Below are 21,239 nucleotides of genomic sequence, written 5' to 3' on the forward strand. Positions count from 1 at the left end.
ATTGCAGGTCCTGAAAGAAATTAAAACATTTTATTCCAAAATATATTTATTTGACATAATTTGAAATGGCCCTGAAAAGCTGTCTCTTGTAGGAAAGATTTATTTTGTAGAGAATTCCTTCTCTTTCTAGGTCTTTTCTCTGATCCAGGAGAGAATTAACTAAGAGCCTGGCACCTTTTTAAGTGGGTAAGAAATATTTGCAATCTGTTTTCTCTGAAGCTTGATAAGCCTTCATCTGCATAATAAGAACCTTGCTCTCCACAACCCCTTATACTTAACCCAGACACTCCCCTCTATGAATTCCAAGTCTTTAGATAAAGTCTTTCAACTAGTTGCCAAATTTTTCAATCCGTTTATGACCTGGAGGCTCCCCCTTTGCTCCCTGGAGTTGTTCTGCCTTTCTGAAGGGAGCCAGTGTACATCTTACATGTACAATGTACTTTACAATTCTAATTTTGAAAAAGTAAATAAAAACGTGGAGAGAGAAGTCTCCTTCCATATTTTAAACATGAAAAATTGTCTTGTTTTTGATTTGCATTTGTCCTTACAGTACCAACATTATTTTAATTCTTTAATACCACATTGCTTGAGTGAAAGATTATTTTACTGCTTCACCATTCCCTTTTGCATTTCGGCTCTAACATTCCTTTTATTAAGAGCTGTCTGCTGCAGCAGATTTTAAGCTACGCAAGCATAGGGGGTGCATCAGGTTTGTTCACTATTGCTTTATGCCCAGTTTAGCATAGTTTCTCTGGATGTAAAGCAAGCACTTTACTAATCTTTTTAGATGACTGAATGTAAAAGAATAACATATGGCAAATTATTTTTTAAAAAATGGATTAATTGAATATTTATAACATTTATCAAATAACATCTGAATGGAGAAAAGCTTCCTAAGATTACAAGTAAGACTGTAGAAGCAGTCTTTCTAAGAAAAAGAATGAAAAATTTTGTTTAAAGTGTCCCATGTGTACACACATACATACACATAGAAAATTAAAAGACAAATAATACACTGGGAAACTATAACAATGAATTAATTGTTGCATTATAAAAAATTTCAGAGAATATTTTCCAAATAACTAAATAGAAAGTCCAGAAAAGATGAAATCTAAATATATTCTAAACACAGAAAAATTATATCACTAATAAACTGATAAATGCACATTAAAATGAATTGCCTTAGTTAGTTGTGCTTTTTACAGTTAAGCTGTTTAGTGTGAAAAAGGATATAGTAAAATAGAAACTTTCTTACTTTGCCAAAACAGAAACTGTCTTACTTTGCTAATGGGAAAGTAAATTTGTGCAGTCCTTTGCAAAATGTTTTGTCAATATTTATCAAGAACCTTGAAATGTTCTACTCTTTGACCAAGTAACTCCACTTCTGGGAATCTACCCTAAAAAATCTCTGAAATCATATTCATAGTTCATTTATAATAGCATAAAACTGAAAACAATCTAAATATTCAAAATTGGAGGAATGGCTTATTAATTCATGAAATATATGTATTCATGGGATGAGTTTCTGTGCAGGCATCAAATGCCATGTATTCCCATTATAACAGGAAATATGTTATTTTGTATTGTTTTTTATTATTGCCAGGTTATGCATGAAATAAACTATAAATTAATGACAGAACATTCCATTTATTTACTATGACTTATGTTGAAGTAAATAGATTACATATAAAACACTTGTGGAAAAGACACATTGTTTTCAAGTGATCTAAAAAGCTGTGTTTTAGATGAGATCATTATAGGACTGTATTAAGTGAATTTTTTTTCCCAAGTAAAACAGCTACTTTTTACATACCTTAAAAAAAAATTTAGGTATGGCTTTTTTATGCATACCTCATTTGTATTTCAAATAAATGTGCCTCTTATGCTATTACTTGTTTTTTGAAAGTATTATTTGTTTATAAAATACACCTTTTCATAAAAATGTGATGTAATTGAAGATTTAGAATCAATTTTTTTTTTTTTTTTTTTTTTTTTTTTTTTTTTTTTTGAGGCAGAGTTTCTCTCTTGTTACCCAGGCTGGAGTACAATGGCGTGATCTTGGCTCACCGCAACCTCCGCCTCCTGGGTTCAGGCAATTCTCCTGCCTCAGCCTCCCGAGTAGCTGGGATTACAGGCATGCGCCACCATGCCCAGCTAATTTTTTGTGTTTTTAGTAGAGATGGGGTTTCACCATGTTGACCAGGATGGTCTCGATCTCTTGACCTCGTGATCCCCCCGCTTTGGCCTCCCAAAGTGTTGGGATTACAGGCGTGAACCACCGCACCCGGCACCCAAATTTTTATCCATAAGAAAAAATTTAGAAGCTCATACATTTGATTTAATGTGTATTTTTCAGGTTTACTACGTTTCCACAAAACGGTAAGAAATGCTTTAACTCTGAGAAAAGATAGATCAACTTTATAAAGAGAGAAATAAATAGAATAGCTTCAGGAAAACACTTAGAAAAGGCAAGGATCAGAGATGATTCGTAATCTTATTGAAGTCAGCATTTTGTCGTCTTCTTCTAAGCTCACAGCCTATTTACTTTTGATTTTGTTTTCCTGGCAAATTATTGCCTAGGTTTCAGAAGACATTAGACATTCTTGTAAGTTACATAATACTTGCCTTGTTACACTGATTCTGAAAATATTATTCCTCCCATTTTCCAGCAAATGCTGCAAGCCAAAACAAAAACAAACAAATAAAAAACTCACCCCAAATTAACAGAAACAACAAGCAAAACAAAAGAAACAAGCAAAAACCACTATACACACACGCACACGTTATTCTAGATTTTCAAATTATTATAAAATTGTTGTATGTATTCTTACTTTATGACCTTATTAACTGATGATGTAGATTTTTTCTAGATTTAATAATTTGCTTTTACTTCCCATGTATGATTTGAATGTGCACATTTTCATGTGACATAGGAGAGTTAAATGCACAATTCCTTCAACAGTGTATAAGCTCCCTCTACTGAAGAAATATATTTTGTTTCATTATATCATGTTATTTCCTAATTAGAAATAAGAATCACTGACTCTATGGGTACAATTAAATAGTGCTTTTTGGAAAGTGTACATCATCCACTTTGGCATGATGCTAATTTGTAACATTTTGATGACAACAGTGACATAAAATATTATAGCGCATGCTCTTGTCAGGTTGTGTAACTTCTCACATTTTGCCACGTAAGGACAATGAGATCTCAATACTTTTTCTTAGTATTTCTGAAAGGTATTCTTTGATAAATAAGTTTGATTTCATTGGGAACAAAAGATGCGCTTTAAAAGAGTAAATTTCTTTTTAATTTAAAAGAAAGAAAATAACTGAAAAATTGCTTTATTGACCTATTTGATAATGGAAAGTACCAGAACTTATTCACAAACAAGATTTCAAAATATTGAAGTGTTTAAAAAATCTATCATCTTTAATAATTCCATATTTTTCTTTTTGCATACTTATCACTTTGGTGAGATTAGATGCTTAGTGCTAAGAAAAATAGAATAACATTGTAATTAGTTAATAAATCTTGTGTGGATGATGGGCCAGACGGATATTTTATTGTCAGCCCACCATTTTTTTTCTACACAGAGATCTTGTTGAGTCATAAACTTTGTGTGAGGAAAATATTCACAGGGGTCATGAAAAATGACATCTTGACTATTAATTAAGACTAAGCTACAGAGTTCAATGAGACCGTTACATTCCTCAAGAAATGATATGATGGCATTTGCTATGTTTTTTAAATTGTCACTCAAAATTGTGATAAAAATCCGACTACTATGGGAATTAAATTTTAGAAAATTTAATTACGAGAAAATTAAATACTAGAAAAATTAAATTTTATAGCATTCCTTTGTGTCATTCTAAAACTAGTAATATTTTAAAATCTTAAATTTCTAATTTTTTTGGGTACATAGTAAGTGTATATATTTCTGGGGTATATGAGATATTTTAATACAGGTACATAATGTATAATAATCACATCATGGAAAATGAGGTCTCTATCCCCTCAAGCATTTATTCTTTTGGTTCTCAACAATTCAATTTTACTGTCATTTAAAAATACACAGTTACAATATTATTGACTATAGTCCCCTTCTTGTGCTATTAAATACTAAGTCTTACTCATTTTTCCTAACTATATATTGTTTGTATTTATTTATCATCTCGACTTCCACCCTCCTTCCTCAGTACCCCTCACCACAGCATCCAGTAACCATCTTTATATTCTTTTTCTCCATGAGTTCAGTTGTTTAGATTTTTAGGTTCCACAAATAAGTGAGAACATGTGCTGTTTGTCTTTCTGGGTCTGGCTTATTTCACTTAACATAATGACCTCCGGTTCCATCCATGTTGTTGCATATGACAAAATCTCATTCTTCTTTATGGTTAAATAGTACTCCATTGTGTATAACTGCCACATTTTCTTTACCCATTCACCTGTGGATGGACTCTTAGGTTGCTTCCAAATCTTGGCAACAAGCAAGAAAGTGCAGATATCTCTGATACACTGATTCTCTTTCTTTTGAGTATATATCCAGCAGTGGGATTGTTGGGACTGTATGGTAGCTCCAGTTACAGTTTTTTTGAGGAACGTCCAAACTGTTCTCTCTACTGGTTGTGCTCATTTACATTCCCACCAACAATTCTCCATACCCTCTCCAGCATTTGTTATTACCTGACTTTTGGAAAAAAGCCATTTTAACTGGGGTGAAAGGGTATTTCACTGCAGTTTTGATTTTTATTTTTCTGATGATCAGTGATGTTGAGTGCCTTTTCATGTATCTGCCATTCATATGTCTTCTTTTGAAAAATGTGTATTCAAATTTTTCACCCAATTTTAATTGAATTATTAGATTGTTTCCCTGTAGAGTCGTTTGACCTCTTTATATATTCTGGTTATTAATCCCTTATGAAATTGATAATTAGCAAATGTTTTCTCCCATTCTGTGGGTTGTGTCTTCACTTTGTTGACTGTTTCTTTTGCAGAGCAGAAGGTTTTTAACTTGATGTGATCTCATTTGTCCATTTTTTCTTGGTTGCCTGTGCTTATGGGTTATTACTCAAGAAATTTTTGTCCACACCAATGTTCTGGAGAGTTTCCCCAGTATTTGCCTTTAGTAGTTTCACAGCTTGAGGTCTTAGATTTAAGTCTTTAATTCATTTTGATTTGATTTTTGTATAAGGTGAGAGTTAGGGGTAAAATTTCACTCTTCAGTGTATGGATATCCAGTTTTCCCAGCACTATTTATTGAAGAGACTGTCCTTTTCCCAGTATATGTTTTTGACACCTTTGTCAACAATGAGATCACTTTATGCATGTAGATTTGTTTTTGGATTCTTTATTTTCCATTGATCTGTGTATGTCTTTATGCCAGTACCATGCTGTTTTGGTTATTAAAGCTTTGTAGTATAATTTGAAATCAGGTCAGGTGGTTTTTCCAGGTTGGGTATTTTTGCTCAGGGTAGCTTTTGCTATGCTGGGTCTTTTGTGATTCCATATACATTTTTAGAATTTTTATTTCTGTGAAGAATGTTTTTGGTATTTTGATTGGGACTGCATTGAAGCAATAGATTGCTTTGGGTTATATGGACATTTTAACAATATTGGTTCTTCCAACCCATGAACATGGAGCAGTTTTCCATTCTTTTTGTGTCCTCTTTAATTTCTTACGTTAGTATTTCATATTTGTTGTTGTAGACATCTTTCACTTCTTTGGTTAATTCCTAGGTATTTATAATTGTGACAACTGTATATGGAATTGCTTTATTTCTTTTTTAGACTTTTGACTGTTGGCATAAAAAAATGCTACTGATTTTTATATGTCAATTTGGTAACCTGTGACTTTACTGAATTTATCAGTTCTAATAATTTTCTAGGTAGTCTTTTAAGTTATTCCAAGTGTAATATTTTTCCAAATATAAATATCATCTGCAAACAAGGATAATTTGACTTCTTCTTTTCCAGTTTAGATGCCCTTTCTTTCCTTTCCTTCCTTTCCTTCCTTTTCTTTCCTTTCCTTTTTCCTTTCCTTTCCTTTCCTTTTTCCTTTCCTTCCCCTTCCTCTTCCCCTTCCCTTCCCTTTTCCTTTCTTTCTTCGCTTTTTTTTTTTTTTAAATTATACTTTAAGTTCTGGGATACATATGCAGCATGTGCAAGTTTGTTACATAGGTATACACCTGCCATGGTGGTTTGCTGCATGTATCAACCTGTCATCAACATTAAGTAATTTCTCCTAATGTTATCCCTCCTATAGCCCCTAGCCCCTCAACAGGCCTGAGTGTGTGATGTTCCGCTCCCTGTGTCAATGTGTTCTCATTGTTCAACTCCACTTATGAGTGAGAGCATGCAGTGTTTGGTTTTCTGTTCCTGTGTTAGTTTGCTGAGAATGGTGGTTTTCAGCTTCATCCATGTCCCTGGAAAAGACATGAACTCATCTTTTTTTATGGCTGCATAGTATTCCATGGTGTGTATGTGCCACATTTTCTTTATGCAGTCTATCATTAATGGGCATTTGGATTGGTTCCAGGTCTTTGCTATTGTGAACAGTGCCACAGTGAACATATGTGTGCGTGTGTCTTTATAGCAGAATAATTTATAATCCTTTGAGAATATACCCAGTAATGAGATTGCTGGGTCAAATGGTATTTCTGGTTTTAGATCCTTGAGGAATCGCTACACTGTCTTCCACAATGGTTGAAATATGTAACACTCCTACCAATAGAGTAAAAGCGTTCCTATTTGTCTGCATCCTCTCCAGCATCTGTTGATTCCTGACTTCTTAAAAACCACCATTCTAACTGGTGTGAGATGGTATCTCAGTGTAGTTTTGATTTGCATTCTCTAATGACCAGTGTTGATGAGCTTTTATTCATATGTTTGTTGGACGCATAAATGTCTTTTTTTGCAAAGTGTCTTTTCATATCCTTTGCCCACTTTTTGATGAGGTTGTTTGCTTTTTCTTGTAAATTTAAGTTATTTGTGGATTCTGGATATTAGCCCTTTGTCGGATGGATAGAGTGCAAAAATTTTCTCCTGTTCTGTAGGTTGCCTGTTTAAACTCTGATGATAGTTTCTTCTGCTGTGCAGAACTTCTTTAGTTTAATCCAGGCGTCCCCAAACTACGGGCCGCATGCGGCCCCCTGAGGCCGTTTATCTGCCCCCCCGCCGCACTTCAGGAAGGGGCACCTCTTTGATTGGTGGTCAGTGAGAGGAGCACAGTATGTGGCGGCCCTCCAGCGGTCTGAGGGACAATGAACTGGCCCCCTGTGTAAAAAGTTTGGGGATGCCTGGTTTAATCAGATCCCATTTGTCAAATTTGGCTTTTGTTGCCATTGCTTTTAGTGTTTTAGTCATGAAGGCTTGGCTGATGCCTATGTCCTGAATGGTATTGCCTAGGTTTTCTTAGGGTTTTTATGGTTTTAGGTCTTTTAAGTATTTACTTCACCTTGAGTTAATTTTTGTATACGGTGTAATGAAGGGGTCCAGTTTCAGTTTTCTGCATATGGCTAGGCAGTTTCCCCAACACCATTTATTAAATAGGGCATCGTTTCCACATTGTTTGTTTTTGTGAGGTTTGTCAAAGATCAGATGTTTCTTGATATGTGGTGTCATTTCTGAGTCCTCTCTTTTGTTCCATTGTTCTGTATATCCATTTTGGTAGCAGTAACATGCTGTTTTGGTTACTGTAGCCTTGCATTATGGTTTTAAATCAGGTAGTATGATGCCTTCAGCTTTCTTTTTTTGCTTAAGATTGTCTTGGCTATACGGGCTTGTCCTTTATTTCTTTCTGTTTTCTCTTTGCTGTAGCTAGAGCTTCCATTACAATGTTGAATAACAGTGGAGAAGGTGTACATCCTTGTTATGTTCCAAATCTTAGAGGAAAGTTTGGCACTTTTTCCCATGCAGCATGTAATTAGCTGTGCATCTGTCATATATAGCTTTTATTATGTGAGGTATGTCGTCCTGTCCCAAGATTTTGGAGACTTTTTATCATGAAGAAATGTTGAACCTTATCCAGTGCTATTATTTCAGCATTAATTTAAATAATCATATATTTTTATACTTCCTTCTGTTGATATGATGTATCACATTGATTGATTTGCGAATGTTGACCCATCTTTGCATCCCTGGGATATATCCCAGTTGGTCATGATGTTTTTTTTTTTTTTGAGATGGAGTTTTGCTCTTGTTACCCAGGCTGGAGTGCCATAGCACTATCTCGGCTCACTGCAACCTCCGCCTCCTGGGTTCAGGCAATTCTCCTGCCTCAGCCTCCTGAGTAGCTGGGATTACAGGCATGCGCCACCATGCCCAGCTAATTTTTTGTATTTTTAGGAGAGACAGGGTTTCACCATGTTAACCAGGATGGTCTCAATCTCTTGACCTTGTGATCCACCCGCCTCGGCCTCCCAAAGTGCTGGGATTACGAGTGTGAGCCACCGCGCCCGGCTGGATGATTTTTTAAATATAATGTTGCATGTCGTTTTCTAGTATTTTGTGCAGGATTTTTGTATCCATATTCATCAGAGATACTGGCCTGTGGTTTTCTTGTTTTGTTTGTTCTTGTCTGGTTTTGGTAACAGGGCAAAACTGGTCTTGTAGAATGACTTTGCAAGTAGTCCTTTCTCTCTGCTTTTCAGAACAGTTTGAGTAGAATTGGTATTAGTTCTTCTTTAAACGTTTGGTAGAATTCAACAATGAAGCCATGAGGTCACACGCTTTTCTTTACCAGGACACTTTTTATTATGGCTTCAATCTCATTTCTTGTTATTGGTTCAGGTTTTGGATTTCTTCCTAGTTCAATCTTGGTGGGCTCTATGTGTCTTGGAAATCATCCATTTCCTCTAGATTTTCCAATTTATTGACATATAGTAGATCATAGTACTCACTAATGACCTTTTGAATTTCTATGGTGTTAGTTGGACTGTTGCCTTTTTCATCTCTGATTTATTTATCTAGTTTTTCTCACTTTTTCCTTTTTTTTTTTTTACATCAGCTCTGTTTTATTTAAGTTTTATTTTATTCTTTTTTTTTTTAGAAGAAAAAAGAAAAGGAGAAATTAAGAATAAAAAATAAAAATAAAAATGAAGAAGAGGAAGAAAGAGGAAGAGAAAGAGGGAGAGAGAACGAGGGTATTGCTTTATTGCCCAGGCTAGAATGCAGTCTAAAAATGAGTATGCCTATAATTGTGCTTAATAATAAAGACATGAAAAAAACAATGAGGGAAGAAAATAACAAATAAGCAGCCAACCAATTTTTCATTTAAACCTGTAAATAGGTGTTATGTGGTACTGATAAGAGTGTATATTTTGTGTATTTAAAGTGGAGAGTTCTAGAAATGTTAAGTTTGGTTCAAATCCTGGATATCGTTGTTAATTTTCTGTCTCATTGATCTGTCTAATATTGATGTTGAAGTCTCCCACTATTACTGTGTGGGAGTCTAAGTCTCTTTATAAGTCTTGTATGTCTGGGTATTCCTGTATTGGGTGCATATATATTTAGGATCTTTAGCTCTTCTTGTTGCATTGATCCTTTTTTCATTATGTAATGTCCTTCTTCGCTTCTTATGATCTTTGTTGCTTTGAAGTCTATTTTATCAGAGGCAAAAGTTGCTTTGAAGTCTATTTTATCGGAGGCAAAAATTGCAACTCCTGCTTTTTATTTATTTGTTTTTGCTCTCCATTTGGTTGGGAAATCTTTCTCCATCCCTTTGTTTTGAGTCTTTGTGTATCCTTGCATGTGAGATGGGTCTGGATGCAACATACTGATGGGTTTTGGCTTTTTTTTTTTTTGCCTGTCTGTGTCTTTGGATTGGGAGATTTAGTGGATTTAAATTTAGAATTAATATTAATTTATGTGAGTTTAATACTGCCATTTAATGTTTGCTGGCTGTTTTGCCCATTAGTTGATGTGAATTCTTGATTATGTTGATGTTCTTTACTTTTTGGTATTTTTTAGAAAGGCTGATATTGTTTGTTCCTTTCTATGTGTAGTGGTTCTTTCAGAAGCTCTTGTAAAGCAGGCCTGGTGGTGATGAAATCTCTGAGTCCTTGCTTGTTCACAAAAGGTTTTATTTTTCCTTCGCGTATAAAGCTTAATTTGGCTGGATGTAAATTTCTGGGTTGAAAGTTCTTTTCTTTAAGGATGTTGAATATTGGTCCCCACTCTCTTCTGGCTTGTAGGGTTTCTGCTGAGAGATCTGTTGTGAGTCTGATAGGCTTCCCTTTATGGGTAACCTGACCTTTTTCTCTGGCTGCGCTCAGTATTTTCTCCTTCATTTCAACCCTAGTGAATCTGGCGATCATGTGCCTTGAGGTTGGTCTTTTTGAGGAATATCTTTTTGGTGTTCTCTGTATTACCTGGAGTTGAATATTGTCCTGCCTTGCAAGGTTGGGAAAGTTTTCCTGAATAATATCCTGAAGCGTATTTTCCAGCTTGGATTGATTCTCTTCGTCACATTCAGGTACACCTATCAAACGTAGATTAGGTATTTTTACATAGTCACATATTTCTTGGATTCTTTGCTCGTTCCTTTTTAACTTTTTTTCTCTAATTTTGTTTTCTCATTTTACTTCATTGAGTTGGTCTTCGATCTCTGATATCCTTTCTTCTGTGTGATCACTTCGGCTGTTAAAACTTGTGCATACTTCACGTAGTTCTCGTGTTGTGTTTTTCAGCTTCATTAATTCACTTATATTCCTCTCTAAATTGTGTATTCTTGTTAACATTTTGTCAAACCTTTTTTCAAAGTTCTTAGTTTCTTTGCATTGGGTTACAACAAGTTCTTTTAATTCCCAGAAGTTTCTTATCATCCACCTTTTGAAGCCTGCTTCTGATAATGGAACACACTCGTTCTCCATCAGGCCTTGTTCCATTGCTGATGAGGAACTATGATCCCCTGTAGAGGGAGAGGCATTCTGATTTTGGGTATTCTCAGCCTTTTTAGGCTGGTTTCTTCCCTTCGTTTTAGATTTATCCATCTGTGGTCTTTATAATTACCGTCTTTGTAATTGGGTTTCTGAGTGGACGTCCAACTTGTTGATTCCTAGCACTAAAATCTGAGCAACTCACTGTGCCGGCGAAAACAGTGGCGTTAAGATTGATGGTGCTTTTCTGACTCTGCACCAAGAACTGCCGCACCAAGACAGTGGCAAAACCGCCGCGTCGGCCACAGGAGTCGCACTGGCGACCTGTGGGGCTCCTCTGCTGGGAATCTTCTGGTGTGTGAGCAACAAAAATTCGTCTGAAAGTGTGACGTCCTCTCGTTCTCTGCGCTTTCACTGGTCTGGTGTGTGAGCAACAAAAATTCGTCTGAAAGTGTGGCGTCCTCTCGTTCTCTGCGCTTTCACTGGGAGCTACAATCCCGAGCTGCTAGTGATCAGCGATCTTGGATCTCTCTCCCCTCACTTTTTTTTAGTTTAGCGTTTGTCAGTTTTATCTTTCCAAGAATCCAACATTTTGATTAATTAATCTTTTGTATAGTTTTCTTCATTTCAAATTCATTTAATTTTGCTCTGATCTTTATTATTTATTATTGTCTACTAATTTTGGGTTTGATTGGCTCTTTCTTTTGTACCTCTTTAAGATATGTTACTAGGTTATTTATTTGATGTTTGTCAAGAGTTTCATGCTTGTTTTATTTATAAATATTTCTAACATTTCTTGAAGTAGGCTCTTAAAACTATAAATTTCTCTGTTACTGCTTTTGCTGTATCCCATAGGTTTTGCTATGCTGCTCTTTTATTATCATTTGTTTCAATACATTTTTCAATGTTCCTCATAATTTCTTCATTCACCCATTGGTGTTTCATGAGCATATTGCTTAATATCTATGTGTTTTTATACCTTCCATAATTGTTCTTGTTATTGATTTGTGGTTTTATTCCCTTGTGGTGAGACTCAATGGTTGATATTATTTCAGTTTTTTTGAATGTTTTAATAATTGTTTTGTGACATATGGTCTATCCTTAAGAATCATCCACGTGCTGAGAAGAAGAATGTATATTGCACAGCCATTGGACGAAATGTTTTGTGACTGTCTATCACATTTATTTGTTCTGTAGTGCACATTAAGTCCCATGTTTCTTGATTTTCTTTCTAAGAGGTCTGTCCTATGCTGAAAGTGGTGTGTTGAAGTTAGTTATTACTGTACTGAGATCTCTCTCTCTCTTTAGTGCTAGTAATGTTTGCTTTACATATTGGAGTCTTCCATCATTGAGTGCATTATATTTACAATCATTATATCTTCTTGCTAAATTGACATAATGTATAATGAGATTCTTTTTCTCTGATAGCTTTTGTCTTGAAATCCATTTTGTCTCATGTAAGTATAGCTACTTTTGCTCTATTTTGGTTTCTCTTGACATGGAATATATTTTTCTATCTTACTATTTTCATTATAGAGAAAGTGGTTTTTTTTAAGCACTGGCTCATTGGGTCTTATCTTTTCATCTATTCAGGCACTATGTGTCTTTCGATGGAGAGTTTAGTCCATTTATATTCTATTATTTTTGATAAGTAGGGAGTTATTCCTGCCATTTTGTTCTTTGTTTTATTGTTGTTTTGTGTTCTTTTCTTTCTCCTTTCCTTTTTCCTGTCTTCCTTTTAATGAAGGTGGTTTTCTCTAGCGGTATGCTTTAATTTCTTGCATTTTATTCTTTGTGTATTTATTGTATGTTTTCTGATTCGAGGTGAGTATGAGGGTTGCAAATGCTGTCTTAAACCCAATATTTTAAATGGATGACAACTTAACATTGATCGCATAAACAAAGAAACATGAAAAAAAAAAACTAATAAAATCTCTATACTTTAACTACATTTCCATGCTTTTTTTCTTCTTGTTCTCTTTATATCTTATTGTGCTGTTTATGTGTTCAAAAGTTGTTGTAGGTATAATTTTGGTTGGTTCATCACTTAGTCTTCCTAAGTCAAGCATAGTTACACAGCACAATTACATTGTTAACATTATTCAGTGTTTTTTTGTGTATTATTTCTAGTGAGTTTTATATTTTCAGATGATCTTTTCTTGCTCATTAACATCCTTTCCTTTAGACTGAAGAACTCCCGTTAGCATTTTTTATAGGTGAGGTCTGGTGTTGATGAAATCTCTCAGCTTTTGGTTGTCTGGAAAGGTCTTTATTTCTCCCATATGCTTGAAGGATAGTTTTTCCAGATATATTATTCTACGGTAAAAGTGAAACAGTAATGTTTTAGTTTTTATGCACTCTTAAAAAGTACAATGAAGAAACTCATGATTTTATGGATAAAACAATGATAACTCTTTTTAAAAACAAACATAATGTAAGTATGTGCACATGTATCATGAGAATTGGAGAGTGTTATTTTATTATTAGAGTGTGGTTTATTTTTTCCCATTGGCATAAAAATATTTACCTTTTTTTCTCATTATTTTTCTATTTTATTTAGCTTCAAGAAAGGGGTTGCAATTTTGTAGGTAGCTATGTGATGACTTGATAGAATAGGAAGGAGAAGAGAATTGGCAAGAGTTTGAGGTTCACTGTATTTACAAATATTTCTCACACATCATGAAATCACATTATTTTTAATATAGTGACCAGATTACTTTTCATTATATACTCCTTACAATAAATCTCACATTTTGTGGTTAGTTATAGGCACAACAATTCAAGGATGCCAACCAGGGCACATAGAGGAGTGAATGTTCCTTTTTATTATTAAAGAGAAAACTTAATGGTAGAGAGCGTATAAAACTAAATGAGCCCACAGTGGATATTCTATAAATGATTGAACATAATTGAGAAAGGAAACATTTTTTTTTTCCGGATCAATATACAGAGTAACGCTAATATGTAAGAAGCTGCAGAAAAACACATAAATAAGGAGTCATTCCATATTTCAGAGTAGACTTCATCCTGATGAGGAGGGTTCTCTATCACTGACCCCCACTGCAAAGGCCAGAAGCTCATCTTTTATGGATGATTTAGAAGGTTCTCTCTAAGGTAGGGGTCCCCAAACTATGGCCCGCGGGCTCCATGTGGCCCCCTGAGGCCATTTATCCGGCCCCCGCCGCACTTCAGGAAGGGGCACCTCTTTCATTGGTGGTTAGTGAAAGGAGCGCAGTATGTGGCGGTGCCACAAAGCGCGGCATTGCTCATGTACAGTACTACTTCCGGTGATGCGGGATACACGCCTCACGGCTCCGGAAGCGCGTCGTATGACGCACATCCGGTCTGTGGCTGCGGCACCCCACATCACCGGAAGCAGTGTGAAATAGCAGCAGAAGTAGGAAGAAAGGCAAAGCACTATAACCATTATTACACAGTACAGTGGCCCCCATACTCCCCAAAATGTACAACATAATGGCCCCATAACCTCTCTTTGCCCAAAAGCCTCCCCCCACATTACTATACGCCGTGTTCCCCCTATTATAAGACCCTGTCTTATATTAATTTTACCCCCAAAAGACGGGGGTTGTCTTATTTTTAGAAGGTGTCTTATAATAGGGGAAACATGCAGCAGTGGGCTTTCCACAGAAGAGGCCCACCACTGCTGCAGATGTCCAGTACGCTGTATACACAGTGTCGCAGGCTGATCACCGCCATCCCTGTATACAGCACTGGAGGCGGTGCTGGGCCTGTGACACTGTATACCGCTGTCTGGGATAGTGAAGGCAGCAGCGCTGGCTGTGAAGGGTGTCACACCTTGCATAGTCCGGCCCTCCAACAGTCTGAGGGACAGTGAACTGGCCCCTGTGTAAAAAGTTTGGGGACCACTGCTCTAAGGAATAGAAGAAAGTAGCATCTAAGGTTATTCACATTTTGCCTTTGTATCAACCTACTTGTGTCCCTACCATACAAAAACTACAGTCACCAAGATCTCAGTGAAATAGCAAAGTAATCCAAGTTTATTCTGATATTTCTCTTTCTCCACCAAAGAATCCCGCCTTGCAGAAGTTCTTTCATATATAACATCCTCAAAATCCCCACATTTACCTGCCACATACTGGTTATTCTATTCTATCTAGTCCTACTCTTTACACAAGAAATTCGAAATATAAAATTTATATTTGTTCTTCAAACCAAAACAAATACAGCTGTACTACTTACTGCCTGTTTGTTACAATTTGATGAAAACAATTCAGCGGAAATCACAGATTTAAGACATATTTAATGATCCCAGAGGGTATCTAAGCATGACTTAATCCTCATCAATCTCTTAAGTGGTAGGCATAGAGGAGCCAACCCCAGAGCCTCACTCACCTCCTGGAGGTAAAGTTGAGTCTATTCTCTTCCTTTATTGACTTCCCTAGAGGCAGTGATGTAAAAGCATGCACTATGAACTGTGAACTGAGACAGCATAGTTTGGCACAAATTCTGTAAATGTCTGAAATAATAAATCATAAATATATGAATGTGAAGAGTTTTTTATTTAAAAAAATATCATTAGGAACATAATCTCCCAAGATTGCCTTCAGATTTTCCGTGGGGTTCATCTGAATTTGCTTAGCAATCTCTCTCAGAGCTTCCTGGCATTATTTTTCACCCTTCTCCTGCCCCCACAGCTTTGGTTCAGAGGATGGAAGCATCTGCCTGAAGAAAACAGAGGTTCCCATGATAACCGAGCAGAAAGGGACCAGAAGTAAGAAACAGAGCTTGTTCAGTTTTCTGTTGTCTGCTGGCTGATTTATTTTAGAATCTCTACAAGTGGTCTTGTGGTTATTTTTAAGTCATTTATACATGGATTAAATAAAAATATTCTTTAGGTTTAACATCCTAAACGGTTTCCTATATGTTAACATAAGAGATATGTTAAAGAAAGACTACAAAGCTAAAGTTATTTTCTTTATTGTAATAATCATTTATTATAATAGCATATACAATGGATATTACTTAAATGCAATTTAAAAATTTACGTTTTTCTGACAGTGATCATAAAATGTGCCGTGGTTAAAATAAGAAATCTTCATTCTGTGTATTTTCTTACACATGGTGCTTGAAGCAAAGCAGTTAAGAATCTAGACAATCCAAATGTTTGATTTTTCAAATAAATTTCCCAGGATCTTTGAGTTTAAATTTTTTTCCCTCTCACTCATGCTGAGAAAGTGCACATACATTTTGAAATTTTGTCAATTTGAGCAACGCTTTTTTATCCTTTAATCTGATAATAAGCATATGGGAGTGGGATTGAATTGGAGACACGCTGTTGATTTCTCTTGAACACTCAAAAATGTAAGGTATAAAGTTTTTTTAAACTAGCCAGTGATGGGCTAAAATGTATCAGAAGTTTGGTAAATTGATATATCATTCTGATGGGGGGTCAGAGAAAGGAAGAGATCTTAGATCATTTATCGAATACATGATGTCTGTCTTTGGGGCCTTCTCATCTCCATTTCTTTGCCACTTGGGCCTCTATTTCTTTCTCAGCCTATTTCTGCTGAAGGCATCTGAACCTCAGAGCACATGAGATTTCCTGCTGAACTCTTTCCTTCTTGGAAAAGGTTATGTGTTTTATAGCTTGCTGTTTAGTTTAAATTCCATCATTATACTCAGATCCTATTCAATAAGACTCTGCTTTCAGCTAGCAATAAAAAAGAAATACTCAAATGTATCTGAATAAAAGATCCATATGACTGTAAAATTTAGTGTGCATTGTAAGAATCTCCTTGGTTACTTGTTGAAAATGTGCTTTTGGAGCCTGGTCCCAGAGGTATTTTGTGCCCATTTTCAGCAAACACTTTAAAAGATTCTGATGCTGGTTGAGAAACATTGTTCTAGGATTTCTCTATACTACTAGAATTTTGGAAGGATTTAAGCTAAGTCAGAAGTAGACCAGAGATGAAATGTGATGCTATGTGTGAGTGTCACATGCATGCAAAAAAAAATACATATTAATGTAATATATGACATATGATAAAATTGTATGTGGTTTTACTCTGTAGCTTTTTCTCACTTTCTAGTGTGGGGGGCCTATTATCTATAAAATAATTACGTGTTACTTTTCCCCTAGGAAGTTTTCCATATCATGATTCACTTTGGGATACTGAGAGTCCATGTGAAAAAATAAATTAACAACAGCAATAATAAACAGGGTAACAATAGAGAAAAATGGGAGAAAATAAACTACCAAAATTATAAATTTTATTGACTAAACAGAAAATTTTGGATTTACTTCTTAAATTCAAAGAGAAATTTTTTTTTAATCAGAGTATACAGCTAAAGGAATATTTTAAAGAGCTATAAAAACAGATTTCCCCTTAGTTCCTCAGCACAGAAGTACAAAATATTTTTTTTACTACTATTATTTTTTAATTATTATTTTCTTAAATTCTCCCTCACTATTTATGCCTTATAACATTCTATTTATTTAATAAGTAGCTTCATATAAAATTTCTATTACCCAATATATGGATCTAGACGTTTAGAAATGCTAAATGTGTGGCTCTCCTATAGATGTACCAAATCAGAATTACGTTTTAGAGGATCCCTAGCTGATTTGTACCTGTTTTAAGCTTCTAGAAGCAGTTCCTAACAATACTTTCTTTTCTGGATGCTATCATACTAGAGTTTGTTTTTACTCTATAAACTTATGAAATGATTGACTCTTACTAACAATTTTCTAAAAGATGTATTGGTTTTGTTCAAATTATGGACATGCATTTAAAAAATAAAAAATACAGAAAAATATAAATAAGGGAACTCAATCACTTAAAAATAATGTGATAATTTCAGACATTTCTACGTATAAATACATATGTAGCTATAAAGAGAAATATGGATGGATGGATAGTGAAAGGGTTAAAAACGTGTTTCTGAAATGAAATCATTCCATACAAAATATTTAAAAATGAAAGCTATTGAGTTGATAAAAACAAAGAATTTTGAGTGAAATGGAAAATATTGTTGAAGTACATTTCTTTACACGAAGAGCTATTAGATTTTACAAGTCATCTATAATGAGAACATTGTGAGATTAATGTTTCAACTTTAGACATCCATTGTCTGTCCAATTAAGGATGAGAAAGTAAGTATCCACACTGCCTCACACCTCCACCTCCCAATTTTGTTTTTTAAAACAATTTTAAAAATAATGGCAAGATTTATAATCACATTTGATTCTAAAATCATAATTTCAAAAGTGGTTTAAGTTTTGCCTATTTAGGGGTATAATTGTCTCACTAATAGTACTTAGCATCAGTATCTCCCATCCTGAGTTTCTAATTTGGACCACTTCTTAAATTCAAAGATTGAATTATGTATTTTTATTCTCTCCCCAATAAAGTGTAGTGAGTATTGTTTAACTTCTTGCATGCTTCGGAAAATATGTTATCTTTTTACTAGAAGGCTAAATCCTATGGGTATATAGCTCTTTTGCTACTCTTTATTGCATAATACCATAGATAGTGCTGTGTTTTTAGGCATTGATTTTTTTCTATGGAAAAATATTAGATTACTCTAATTTACTTATGCTGTCCTTGTCCCTTATCAAATATATAAAGTTCTTTTTCTATGAAGTTTAGTGCTTTTACCAGAATATGTGTTATTTTTGCAATCGATTTTTCATGATGTGCATTGTGCCATAAGTTGCTGATGATTTAGGTTTTCTTTATTTCAGTCCAATTTTCTTCCATAATTTTTTTTAACTTTCCTATTTTACTTGTTCTTTTTTTAAGGGAAATTTATCTGTGGGCTTAGATTTTTTGTTTACTTCTGTTTCACCACAGTAGAATAGGTTTTGTAACAACTGGGATATTTCATCACTCATTAGAATCAGATGCTTGGGTTTTTCCTTTTATGCTACTACTGCTTTTGGGGGAATTAGCACCAATCTTCTGTTTCCAAGACTAAGGCATGTTCTGAGCTGTGATGTCAGGTGGTCACAAGGTATTAGGAGAGGTAAGACAGAAAGCACTCAGTGTTATGGGAAGGTGTCCATCTGATGATAACATAAATGTCAAATGGCTGGCTGCTATCACTAGGAGGCCCATATGCTGCAAAGATAAAAAGAGTAGCTAATTGCATTCCATCTTTCAGAAGATACATAGTTTTCACTATGCTAGAGACAAATGATGTAACACGGAATATATGCCTGACAGAAGACAAAAGTAGAAACATTTGATTTCTTTGAAATAAAAACTTTTGTGCTTTGAAGTACATCATCAAGAAATTATAAAGATAATTCACAAAATAGAATAATAGCATTCAGCATAGAATGGAATAGACAAATGTTGGTGAGGATTCGAAGAAGTTATAACTCTGATAAATTGCTTGGTGCAAATATAAAATCATGAAGTTGCTTTGGAAAATGATCTGGCAATTCTCAAAATGTTAAACATGGATTTACTATATGACCTATAGTTCTGTTCCTTGATATATATACAAGAGAAATGGAAACATGCATTCGCAGTAGGCTTGTATGTTAATATTTACATCAGTATTACTCATAATAGCCCTAAAGTAAAATCAACCGAATACCCATCAATGGATGAATGGGTATATGAAATGTGGTATATCCACACAAAGGAATATTATTCAGTAATAAAAAGAAATCAAGTATGATACAAGGTACAGTATGGATGAACTTTGAAAACATTAGGCTCAATGAGAAGAGCCAGACATGAAAAGATAAAATATTATATTATTTCATTAACAAGAAATATTTAGAATAGGCAAATCTATGAGAACTCATATTAATAGTTACTGGAGCTGCAGAGTGGGTGGGGTGGAGAGTTCACTGGGTAAATGGGTGTACCCTTTCTTTTGAGGTGCTGAAAATACCCTAAAATTTGCTTTGATGATGATTGCATGACTCTTTACTGAAGTCTATTGAATTATATATACACTTTCAATAGGTAAATTGTATACTATATAAATTATATGGCTATAAAGCTATTAAATGGAAAAGGCCAAGTGGAGCACAGTTTGGGGCCTTGCTTGCAGATTCCTCTTTTGACTTGCTTAGCAACCTCTCCAGCCTGATCCTGTTTCCTCAAGGTCATGTCTTCTACCCAGTCTCCCCTGAACTACTGGTATTTCTCTGTGAATACACTTTCTCTTCTCCATTCTGGTGATTGACTTCTTGGTGGTGATGAATGAAAGAACTAGATGGACAAAGGTGGTCTTATTCTTCCCTTATTCTCTTTTTAATTTTATAATTATTTTATAATTGTACCCTGCTTACCTCTTATGGAAATAGAAATCTGAACCCGGACAACTTTTAAGTGTTGGTGGGATTAGAGTTGTTGGAAACCTCTCATAATTTATAGCAATTATGAGAGGTTCTGCTAGTAACTTTTAGCAGACATGAAGAAAATATAAATCTATTTGAATCAAATTGTATATTATCTAAATGCTAGGCTTTTGAAAGATCTGCTGGGCTTGGATTTTTAAAAATATTTTGCCAAAAATGAAGATTAATGTTTCTTTCCCTTTTTTCCTGTCCAGGAAAACGTTTCATAAACATTAGTTTTAAATCCAAACTTCTTATTTTTGTGAAAGCAGTTATTATATTGAAGATTTTTCTCAACTGCACACATCCTGAGAAAAATCGCATTGCTTAGTCTCACAGGATACATTATTTGTACTGTAAAACAAATGTGATCACGTATAATGAGACATGAAAGTGCAAGCTCATCAGTTAGTCTTGGTATTGCTCAGGGCATTCTTTTTCCAGTGAACTTTATGTTTGAAAACAAATTAGGAGGAAAAGCCTGCTCAGTGAGGATATGGAATCATACCAAAGAAAGTGCCCAAACCGTGCAAGCATTTCTAACATCCAGCAATTCAGTTTCAAACCAATTTGTTTCCAGTGTCTAAGTCTACATTTTCCCATGTTGCCCTTTCATCTTTCTAAAAGCAATCCCATTTACAAGTTTAACAACTATTTTCAGAAAAGAATTATTGAAGTTGAAGTATATATTATTATTTTATATATATATGTGTCTGTGTGTGTGTGTGTGTGTGTGTGTGTGTGTGTGTGTATTTGAACAGGTAATACAGTCAGGTGGTTTAAAATTTTAAGAACAGTGTAAACAGGAATAGAGCAAACATTTCTTTTTATCACTGGCTTCGTCCCGTTTACATTTCTGAAGAGTGTCAGTTTAGGTGGGTCTCCTTTTTCCAATATATGCCTCAAAACATATCCTATAAATCTGTGATTAAATATATATAATATATATATGTATATTTTCTTTATATAAATGATGGTGACTATATAGTCTGTTTTGTATATCTCATTTTTTACTTTTCAG

The 21,239-nt window shown here is 34.7% G+C and overlaps 1 protein-coding gene across 8 annotated transcripts in view; it reads left to right on the top strand.

The window, feature by feature from the left end:
* KCNT2 (potassium sodium-activated channel subfamily T member 2) overlaps positions 1 to 21,239 on the top strand; it is a 436,518-nt gene that overhangs the window by 101,324 nt on the left and 313,955 nt on the right. Inside the window, exon 1 of one of the 8 annotated variants that reach the window (XM_074389704.1) lies at positions 5,923 to 15,631. The exons of the other annotated variants lie outside the window; for them this stretch is intronic. The gene's annotated coding sequence lies outside the window, so the exon portion shown is untranslated. Of the gene's footprint in view, positions 1 to 5,922; positions 15,632 to 21,239 lie in introns of those variants that run through there. 8 annotated transcript variants of the gene reach the window in all.

The sequence above is a fragment of the Saimiri boliviensis genome, chromosome 19 (assembly GCF_048565385.1).
Source record: "Saimiri boliviensis isolate mSaiBol1 chromosome 19, mSaiBol1.pri, whole genome shotgun sequence".
NCBI lineage: Eukaryota > Metazoa > Chordata > Mammalia > Primates > Cebidae > Saimiri > Saimiri boliviensis.